We start from the raw sequence: 9,034 nt of genomic DNA on the forward strand, positions 1-9,034 counted from the left end.
TCAAAAAATACAGCAGGCGGCACGTCGGTGGGCCGGCCCAGGTGGACACCTCGGCTTGCCTGACCCATTTACCCAGTCGTAGCGAGTGATTCGGGCCGGTACTGTAGCAACCAGACGCCGTAGCTTTTCGACACGATTACTGTAGCAGCAGTGCTCCTCAGTCTTTTTTCTTTCGGATTTTTCAATTAACATGGAATTTTTTAATTCATTTTTTGTAAATTTTAAAACAGCTTTAGAATAATATGACATTTGTTTGAAAACAAAAAGGATAGCTTTAGAATAATATGTTTTGGAATTCTCAAACACTTTTTCATTTGTGAACAAAATTTGATAATGGGAACATTAATTATGAACAATTTTTGAAGAGCCCAAACTTTTTTTAAACTTGAACGTTTTTTTTGAAATCACGAATATTTTTTTAGTTTTGAGGGAAAATTAAAATCATGTATATTTCTTGACATTCTACATTTAAAAAAAACACAAACATTTTTTTAATTTATGGAAAAGTTTAATAATAAGAATAGTTTTATTTATAAACAAAATTTTTATTATACGAACATTGTTTGAAATATTTTAGTAAATACAAATTTTTTGTGAAATTTCTGAAAATTTCCATGCACTTGAGTATTTTCTGAAAAAGATTGAAAATAAATAGCAAAGGAAAATAAAGAACGAAGAAACAAAAACAGAAAAAGTAAAAAATACTTCCTCCATTCCAAAATATAGTGCGCCCGTGCTTCCTGAGGTATCTTTGACCATAAATTCGACCAACGAGATCGACTGCGGCGGAAGAAAATAATATATAATTGAAAACTTCCTTTGAATACGAATTCACTGGTATAACTTTTGCTCCCGCCGCAGTCGGTTAAATTTATGGTCAAAGTTGAAGCACGGAAATAGAGGAAACACTATATTTTAAAACGGAGGGAGTAATAAGTAAAATCAGAAGAAAAGAAAGCTGTCTTAGTAAACCAGAATCAGTGGAACGCCTTAATGGGCCGGCTATTATCGGTTGCTCATCAATGCATGTGCAAAAGGTCGGCTATACGACGCAGAATGCATCATATAGGGTTGTCTGCAACAAGCCTCTTCTTTTATCAATAGAAAGACACTGTGTTTCTGAAAAAACAATTGCCGGTAGACTACGTTTTCCTGCACCGGCCCTTCATCGATTCATCCACCAGCTTATATCAGAAAAAGCCGACCAAATCCTCTGGTTCTCTTTTCGCAAAAAAAAAAGAATCCTCATTTTTTTCACGAATACACTAGGATGCATATCTTTTCATTAATAGGTAGGGTGGGTGTACAAACAGTACAGAGAGGAGGGGGGAGGGGGAAGGGGGGTGCAAGCTACAGAAAGCAAGTAGGTAAGCTGCAAAGCGTTGGTGACGGGTCGCTCTGTGCGAGTACATAACTAGGCGACTACTTAAATAACGATCTAAGTCCGCGGGCGGCCGCTCTTGCCCAGGATCGAGCTTCATCTTGGATGGATGCACCGAGCGGCACGATGGACGGGGTCTAAAAAAAAATCCTCTCGTTCTCTCTCAGAAACAAAAAACCGACCATCGGTAGCCACTTGAGGGGCCAGGGCCGGATGCGTCGGGTGCCCCAGGTTCATGCACACATTGACACATACACCACTTAGCTTACTTAAGCACACTGCCTGTGTGAACGGCATCTTAAGGCAACCTTTGTGCAACAGTATTCCGTCTACACTACCCTTGCCTCGAGGAGTGATGAGCCGGAGCAACCGGAAAAGGCGGGAGGCCGGCCACATGCGAAAGCAGGTGCGAGTACGTAGTGCGCCATGGCATGCCACGCCAATATGCCATGCCTGGTGCCGTGGGAATCTTCCCAGAAAGTCAAAACCGAGTAGGTCAATTTGTACCCTAGCTACCAGGTACACACTTGGCGGGCGCTGCGAGCGCGAGCGGCTCTCACAGTCACAGTGTGTACAGTCTTAAACAACGGGATCGAGATCGACCGACGCGCTCGGCGCCTGACCTGCAGGTGGTCCGGCCACGGAGACCTTTGGATGCTAGCGTTGGAGTTGTCCACGCGCGTACGTGTACCGGTGTACGTGATGGGTAATAAATCAAACTACAGCGCTCATGTGCTCCGGCATCGGCAGCGTGCGTGAAACAGGAACTGGGGATTGACGAGGAGACAACGCTACCTTTAACTTTGGTCAAAGATGCGCCCACCCCAAATACGGGGGCAGGCTAGCCCAGGGCGGTGGCGGTGGGGTGGCACGCATAGCACCGGCCTGGGTGGCAAGAGGAGCTCGTGCCATCGCCGGGGCCGCGGGGAGCGGAGCTCATGCAGCATTTTGTACTCTGCTGCGATCTGATCTGCTCTTCAAGCTCCCGCGCTTAATTTTATTCATGTAGGAGTAGTTCATAGTTTTTTATTCTTATAAAAAAAGTTCATCGTTCTTTGTGGGTCGTGTGGTTTGCTTTAGTACATCACACACGCAGACGCTCATATATACGCGTCATATAATCTTGAAATTGGCGAAGTCATCACAGGCGTCTCGTAGTCGATGAAAACGTCTCCCCCCATTGAACATGCATCGCCGAAAATTCTAAAATAAAATTTGAAAAATACGAGCATCAAGATTTGACCCCTGGTGGGCTGGAGATACCATTGTCCTACTAACCATTCAATCATAGATTGGTTCGCGCGGGGCCGTGTGGTTGTATGCGCCCATGAGAGGTGGGAGATCATACAAGCCTTTTATTTTGTTTTAATCTAGAGGTGGGAGATCATACGAGCCTTTTATTTTGTTTTAATCTTAAAAAGTTTTTTTTTGCAAAATTAAGTTGACTTTCTGGCCATGCAATTCTCTTTGCAATACGTGACTAGTTGTACAGGAGATTAGACGAAGGTGTGGGAAGAGCTGCGGCGTCCATGCCAGCAAAGGAAAGGTAAAATTGTTGTTTGAGGCAGAGGCGATGACGATGCAACGGTCTAGTTGGAAGGTTCACATTGTGCGGCGGAGGGGAGGACGGGTGTGATGCCGAGGTGGCACGATAGCGACACCAACCATGGAACATGGATCCACCCGCAGGCGGGGTCGAAAGCGGGCCGGCAAGTCATGAAGATTTCACCGGTGACGTTAAAGGTGATGACACATACGAGAAAGAGGGGAAGGGCTAGAGAGCTGGGGACAAACGCACACGAGAGGTTATGATTTTGGGCATGAAGAGATTGGGAAAGTTTTAGTTTATTTGACTCGAGATCTAATGACAATAACTTGGTTGACACTTTCTCTGAATTTCGAATTACTGACAACCCCGTTATTTCTCATTAGGACACCATGGGGTGTGCATGCATTGTCGATGTTGTTGTCATGGCTCACACACAACGTCTGTCATAGCGGCAAATTCTTACAAAATATGGGCACAACAAATCTTACCATATTGAACCTAAAAAAATAATGTTATGGTTATTAGATCGCTTAATATGTCTAAAGGCGGGAGGATGAATAGACTGCAAGCAAGCCTAGAGGATTCTTTTCCAAATTTTAAAGATCATGGCGGTTTTAAGTTTTTCTAGTGGTAGTGTAGGAACACCGTACACATGCAAGTCTACTAGAGTATAGCAACGGAAGACAACACTTGCATAAGTAAAGTTAAAATTAGAGAAAAGCAAACATGGAGATGCTCGATGAAGATTTTTCTCGTGGTTCAAATAGTTAGCACTATCCTACTCCATGTTGTGGCTTCGAACCATAGACCTTTTAGAATTACATAGATCTTCTTTAAGTAAATCCCTCGCTTTATTAGACTAACAAGAGATTATAATCTAACTCAGGAGTTCTAGTTAGGAATTCAGGAATTGCATCAAAGCAAAAACATGAAAATTGCTAAGAGCTTCTTTAGCGCATAGATGCGCCGCCCAGTTTGCGTCGCGAGGAGTCCAAAGAAACTTGAAACCCTGGAATGGTTCGATCATCTGTCTAATTTCCATCATGATATGTGCACCATTGACCCGAGTTTAATTCGGCTCATGCCACAAATTTGCAAGTGTAGAGGAATCCACCTAGACCATAACATATTGATGTCCTCTTCTCATCACAGCTTCTACACCATCTCGGCATGCCAATAGCTCGCTCATAAAAGGGTCCTCAATGCATGTATATTTCTCTAGTCCGACTTCTAAGAACACCCCTTGGTGATCTCTAATAATGTAGCCCATGCCAGCCACACGTCTACATGCATCAATTGCCCCGTCAGAGTTAACAGCTACCCAGACGGCCAAGGGAGGATGCCAGCTCTGCGGGCCATTGTTCTCCTTAGGAGCAACTCGACTTTAGGGTAGCTCAAGCACCACTACCAGTTCACCAACTAGTTCCATCGATCTCAGTGGCTGAAACTATTCCTCGCCATGAGTAAATTTATTCATGCTACACCAGATGCACCACATGATTGTGACAAAGATCACTGCATCCTCCTTCTTGATAGTGTCCGATAAAATGACATCACCTGCCTATGTCAGAGGATGTAGACACAGGAGTTTTAGTCATGTTTGTTCAAACTGTGCAAGCCAAAATTGCTTGGCATGATCACATATGTGATCGGCGCATGGTAGAGACTTCCTTCGGCAAAACCGTAGAGTTTGCATGTTGCATTGTCCGTAATATGGCGATGTGTGAGGCTTTGCAGAGAAGGAAGGAGACCCCTTGAGTACTTGCCACCAGAAAATTCTGATTTTGGGTAGTACATTTAGCTTCCATAGGGCACTGTTGGGGAACATAGAAATTTTAAAAAAAAAATCCTACGCACACGCAAGATCATGGTGATGCATAGCAACGAGAGGGAAGAGTGTTGTCCACATACCCTCGTAGACCGTAAGCGGAAGCGTTATGACAACGCGGTTGATGTAGTTGTACGTTTTCACGATCGATCGATCCTGGTACCGAAAGTACGGCACCTCCGCGATTTGCACACGTTCGGCTTGGTGATGTCCCACGAACTCATGATCCGCAGAGTGTCGAGGGAGAGCTTCGTCAGCACGATGGCGTGATGACGGTGATGATGATGTTACCGGAACAGGGCTTCGCCTAAGCACCGCTATGATATGACCGAGGTGGATTATGGTGGAGGGGGGCACCGCACACGGCTAAGAGATCAATGATCAACTTGTGTGTCCATGGGGTGCCCCCCTCCCCCGCATATAAAGGAGTGGATCAGGGGAGGGGCCGGCCCTCTCTATGGCGCGCCCTAGGGGGGTCCTACTCCCACCAGGAGTAGGATTCCCCATTCCCTAGTTGGAGTAGGAGAGGAAGGGAAGGAGGAGTAGGAGAGAAGGAAAGCCCCCCCCCCCCCCCAAACCTATTCCAATTCAGCCTCCTACCCAAGGGGGGCGCACCAGCTCCTTGTGGGCTGGTGTGCTTCCTTCTTATGGCCCATAAGGCCCATAACTTCTCCCCGGGGGGGGGGGGGGGGGTTCCGGTAACCTCCCGGTACTCCGAAAAAATGCCCGAACCACTCAGAACCATTCTGATGTCCAAATATAGGCTTCCAATATATCAATCTTTATGTCTCGACCATTTCGAGACTCCTCGTCATGCCCATGATCACATTCGGGACTCCGAACAACCTTTGGTTCATCAAAACACATAAACTCATAATACCGATCGTCACCGAACGTTAAGCGTGCGGACCCTACGGGTTCGAGAACTATGTAGACATGACCGAGACTCACTTCCGGTCAATAACCAATAGTAGAACCTATATGCTCATATTGATTTCTACATATTCTACGAAGATCTTTATCAGTCAAACCGCATAACAACATACGTTGTTCCCTTTGTCATCGGTATGTTACTTGCCCGAGATTCGATCGTCGGTATCTCAATACCTAGTTCAATCTTGTTACCGGCAAGTCTCTTTACTCGTTCCGTAATGCATCATCCCACAACTAAATCATTAGTCACAATGCTTGCAAGGCTTATAGTGATGTGCATTACCGAGAGGGCCCAAAGATACCTCTCTGATACTCGGAGTGACAAATCCTAATCTCGATCTATGCCAACTCAACAAACACCATTGGAGACACTTGTACATCACCTTTATAATCACCAAGTTACGTTGTGATGTTTGGTAGCACACAAAGTGTTCCTCCGGTATTCGGGAGTTGCATGATCTCATAGTCATAGGAACATGTATAAGTTATGGAGAAAGCAATAGCAATAAACTAAACGATCATCGTTCTAAGCTAACGGATGGGTCAATTCAATCACATCATTCTCTAATGATGTGATCACATTAATCAAATGACAACTCATGTCTATGGCTAGGAAACTTAACCATCTTTGATTCAATGAGCTAGTCAAGCAGAGGCATACTAGTGACACTTAGTTTGTCTATGTATTCACACATGTACTAAGTTTCCGGTTAATACAATTCTAGCATGAATAATAAACATTTATCATGATATAAGGAAATAAATAATAACTTTATTATTGCCTCTAGGGCATATTTCCTTCAGTCTCCCACTTGCACTAGAGTCAATAATCTAGTTCACATCGTCATCGTCATGTCATTTAACATCAATAGTTCACATCTTTATGTGATTAGTTCACATATCCATGTGACTAACACCCAAAGGGTTTACTAGAGTCAATAATCTAGTTCACATCGCTATGTGGTTAACACCCAAAGAGTGATCATGTTTTGCTTGTGAGAGAAATTTAGTCAAGGGTCTGCCACATTCAGAGCCGTATGTATTTTGCAAATTTTCTATGTCTACAATGCTTTGCACATAGCTACTCTAGCTAATTGCTCCCACTTTCAATATGTATCTAGATCGAGACTTAGAGTAATCTAGATCGGTGTCAAAAGCTTGCATCGACGTAACTCTTTACGACAAACTCTTTTATCACCTCCATAACTGAGAAATATTCCCTTAGTCCTCTAAGGATAATTTTGACCGCTGTCCAGTGATCTACTCCTAGATCACTATTGTACTCCCTTGCCAAAATCATGCTAAGGTATACAATAGGTCTGGTACATAGCATAGCATACTTTATAGAACCTATGACTGAGGCATAGGGAATGGCTTTTCATTCTCTTTCTATTTTCTGCCGTGGTCGGGTTTTGAGCCTTTACTCAACTTTACACCTTGCAACATAGGCAAGAACTCCTTCTTTGAATGTTTCATTTTGAACTACTTCAAAATCTTGTCAAGGTATGTAATCATTGAAAAATACATCAAGCGTCTTGATCTATCTCTATAGATCTTGGTGCTCAATATGTAAACAGCTTCACCGAGGTCTTTCTTTTGAAAAACTCCTTTCAAACACTCCCCTATGCTTTCGAGAAAATTCTACATTATTTACGATCAACAATATGTCAATCACACACACACAAACACACACACACACACACACATATATATATATATACTTATCAGAAATGATGTAGTGCTTCCACTCACTTTCTTGTAAATACAGGCTTCACCGCAAGTCTGTATAAAACTATATGCTTTGATCACACTATCAAAGCGTATATTCCAACTCCGAGAGGCTTGCACTAGTCCATAAATGGATCGCTGGAGCTTGCACACTTTGTTAGCACCTTTTGGATCGACAAAACCTTCTTGTTGCATCATATACAACTCTTCTTTAAGATATCCATTAAGGAATGCAGTTTTCACATCCATTTGCCAAATTTCATAATCATAAAATGCGGCAATTGCTAAAATGATTCGGACGGACTTAAGCATCGCTACGGGTGAGAAGGTCTCATCATAGTCAACTCCTTGAACCTGTCGAAAACCTTTTGCAACAATTCGAGCTTTGTAGACAGTAATATTACCGTCAGCGTCAGTCTTCTGCTTGAAGATCCATTTATTCTCTATGGCTTGCCGATCAACGGGCAAGTCAACCAAAGTCCACACTTTGTTTTCATACATGGATCCCATCTCGGATTTCATAGCCTCAAGCCATTTTGTGGAATCTGGGCTCATCATTGTTTCCTCATAGTTTGTAGGTTCGTCATGGTCAAGTAACATGACTTCCAGAACAGGATTACTGTACCACTCTGGTGCGGATCTTACTCTGCTTGACCTACGAGGTTCGGTAGTAATTTGATCAGAAGTTTCATGATCATCATCATTATCTTCCTCACTTACTGGTGTAGGAATCACTGGAACTGATTTCAGTGATGAACTACTTTCCAATAAGGGAGAAGGTACAATTACCTCGTCAAGTTCTACTTTCCTCCCACTCACTTCTTTCGAGAGAAACTCCTTCTCTAGAAAGGATCCATTCTTAGAAACGAATATCTTGCCTTCGGATCTGTGATAGAAGGTGTACCCAACAGTCTCCTTTGGGTATCCTATGAAGACACATTTCTCTGATTTGGGTTCGAGCTTATCAGGTTGATGCTTTTTCACATAAGCATCGCAGCCCCAAACTTTAAGAAACGACAGCTTTGGTTTCTTGCCAAACCATAGTTCATACGGTGTCATCTCAACGGATTTAGATGGTGCCCTATTTAACGTGAATGCAGTTGTCTCTAATGCATAACCCCAAAACGATAGTGGTAAATCGGTAAGAGACATCATAGATTGCACCATATCCAATAAAGTACGATTACAATGTTCGGACACACCACTATGCTGTGGTGTTCTAGGTGGCGTGAGTTGCGAAACCATTCCACATTGTTTCAAATGAAGACCAAACTCATAACTCAAGTATTCGCCTCCGCGATCACATCATAGAAACTTTATTTTCTTGTTACGATGATTTTCCACTTCACTCTAAAATTCTTTGAACTTTTCAAATGTTTCAGACTTTATGTTTCATTAAGTAGATATAGTCATATCTTCTCAAATCATCTATGAATGTCAGAAAATAACGATACCCGCCGCGAGCCTCAACACTTATCAGATCGCATACATCAGTATGTATTATTTCCAATAAGTCAGTTGCTCACTCCATTGTTCCGGAGAACGGAGTTTTAGTCATCTTTCCCATGAGGCATGGTTCGCAAGCATCAAGTGATTCATAATCAAGTGATTCCCA

Source organism: Triticum urartu, chromosome 2A (assembly GCF_056163025.1).
Source record: "Triticum urartu cultivar PI428250 chromosome 2A, HENAU_Tu73, whole genome shotgun sequence".
Classification (NCBI taxonomy): domain Eukaryota; kingdom Viridiplantae; phylum Streptophyta; class Magnoliopsida; order Poales; family Poaceae; genus Triticum; species Triticum urartu.